Source organism: Protomyctophum bolini (genome assembly GCF_963924005.1).
Source record: "Protomyctophum bolini genome assembly, chromosome: 20".
NCBI lineage: Eukaryota > Metazoa > Chordata > Actinopteri > Myctophiformes > Myctophidae > Protomyctophum > Protomyctophum bolini.
In genome coordinates, this window is record NC_137881.1 from 1681227 (window position 1) to 1683726 (window position 2500).

At 42.7% G+C, this 2500-nt stretch overlaps 2 protein-coding genes across 5 annotated transcripts in view; both read left to right on the plus strand.

Moving 5' to 3' along the window:
- ctsz (cathepsin Z) overlaps positions 1-2500 on the plus strand; it is a 471668-nt gene that overhangs the window by 253719 nt on the left and 215449 nt on the right. The gene's annotated exons all lie outside the window — the stretch shown is intronic.
- mxra8a (matrix-remodelling associated 8a) overlaps positions 1-2500 on the plus strand; it is a 30244-nt gene that overhangs the window by 1171 nt on the left and 26573 nt on the right. The gene's annotated exons all lie outside the window — the stretch shown is intronic.

A 2500-nucleotide genomic window follows, 5' to 3' on the forward strand; every position in this document is an offset into this window, starting at 1 on the left:
GTCATCACAAACGTGATGAGGTCAGCACATTGGAAGTGGATATGGCCTAATTTAGCCCAAGAAGTGTTTTTTTGTGAAAAACTAATGCTTGGAATGGATTCAGAATCGTGAAAAAGTTTCATAATTATGTCACTTAAAGTTTGGAAACTTTGACTTTTTGGCCTTATGGATGTTATGGGTATGGTCACATATTATGCTAATTAACTCAATTTCCCACAGGAGTTGAATTTCAAACTTTTAGACACATTTAGAAACACATTGGTGAAGAGATTTCTTGGCAACGATTTAGTTCCCAGATTTTCATAGATTTCTCGTCGACTATACTCCTCGTGATGGAATTGCACATTACGGAGAAATATCCTACAGGCCTGCAGCTGTTAGTAAACGGAGGCTGTATAATGTGAGCATGACGATGATCAGTGATATGGACGAAGGGTTATGGGAAATAATAATGGAAATACAGGCGAAGGGTCGGCGGGTCGCACATACACCAAGACAGCTATGGGTTTCATTCTTGCATGGTGAAGAGTTTCTGAGTGAAGAGGGAGGGAGTGGCACTGATGAAGGATGGATAGGATTAGGACAATAGGATGTTGTATTTAATTCACTTTTAATTCACAATGCAAGAATAACAATCTTGGTGCGTGCGACCGATCCATCACCTTGATTAACATTTATGTGTTTTGAAAGTAAACACACCTTAACACTTTTAGGCCTGACGTTGAAATAAATAAAAACGTTCGCTCTGAAAGAATATATATATATATATTCAAAGATCTGTGCCGCATTCGTACGATTTTTCAAAAATAGCAGACCTACAAGCTCGTAGCGCGCCACGGTGGTCACAATGATTATTGTTGGGAAATAATAAGAAACAAGCTTATATTGTGAAGTTTCATGGGATTTGATTCAACGCAGGGTCTACAAATCACACCCGTGTGAAGTGAGCGGCGCTAACATGTTATAAAGTCTAACTCATGTTGATGAGGTGATGTAATGGTGATGTAAAACAAACGGTGCAAACACAGACATTAAACGCCATTAACAATAAAGAGACAATATGACGTAATGAGGGACATTATGACATAAGTTTTCCCTTCGTTGTCAATGGCGTTTACTAAACAAATGTTGAACTAAAGTCAAACATTAAACCGGTTTATAGGAGGGGCTAGCCTAGCGCCCCTAAAAAAAAGCATGTGTCAATGGAAGGGTATATCGTATATAGGTTACCGAGTGGCGCGCTACGAGCTTGTAGATCTGCTATTTTTGAAAAATCGTGAAAACGTGGCGCAAATTTGGAATATATGTTTTTTCAGAACAAACGTTTTGCTCTCAAATCTTTGCTTCCCTGGAACAACGTATTTTCGGAGGCCAATTACAGATAATTATTGGGGTCCTTGACATGAAATATTGAGCACCACTGATACGGAAACATATGAATTTCAGACAACTGTCAGAATTCAGCCTAAATGGGCTGCGAGTTAAACATGTTTTGAAACGTATATTTGTAACAGACTAAACGACTAGTCTCAAAACGTATGAAGGAAACGCACAGTGTTGAAAAAAAAAGCCACATTTCCATCCATGAGGCCAAACCCCAGACATCCAGATACCTCAGCAGGCTGCGGGCTGCAGGCTGCGGGCTGCAGGCTGCAGGCTGCAGGCTGCGGGCTGCAGGCTGCGGGCTGCGGGCTCCGTCCTGATCAAACGATATCCTGACGGAGACGCCGTGACGTTTCGGGACGCAGACATTTATACCTTCCTGAAGGTCTGAGTCTTTGGAATACATTAAATGTAGGCTATGTACGTCTTAAAGATCACAGACATTTTAACAACACTGGAGAGGTGATCATTAGGAAAGCCAGACAATATCTTTGGCTGCTCGGAGCCTCACAGAGAAGAGCCTCACAGAGAAGAGCCTCACAGAGAAGAGCCTCACAGAGAAGAGCCTCACAGAGAAGAGCCTCACAGAGAAGAGCCTCACAGAGAAGAGCCTCACAGAGAAGAGCCTCACAGAGAAGAGCCTCACAGAGAAGAGCCTCACAGAGAGAAGAGCCTCACAGAGAAGAGCCTCACAGAGAAGAGCCTCACAGAGAAGAGCCTCACAGAGAAGAGCCTCACAGAGAAGAGCCTCACAGAGAAGAGCCTCTCACAGAGAAGAGCCTCTCACAGAGAAGAGCCTCACAGAGAAGAGCCTCACAGAGAAGAGCCTCTCACAGAGAAGAGCCTCACAGAGAAGAGCCTCACAGAGAAGAGTGAAACCAAGAGACACTCGTCCAAAACGGACAAGTGCACTTGTCCGAACAACAGGACAAGCCTTGATGTCAAGCCCAATTATTGTCATTACAGTAGGGCTGTGATGTTTACAGTACAGTAATGTGTTATTGTCATTACAGTAGGGCTGTGATGTTTACAGTACAGTAATGTGTTATTGTCATTATAGTAGGGCTGTGATGTTTACAGTACAGTAATGTGTTATTGTCATTATAGTACAGTAGGG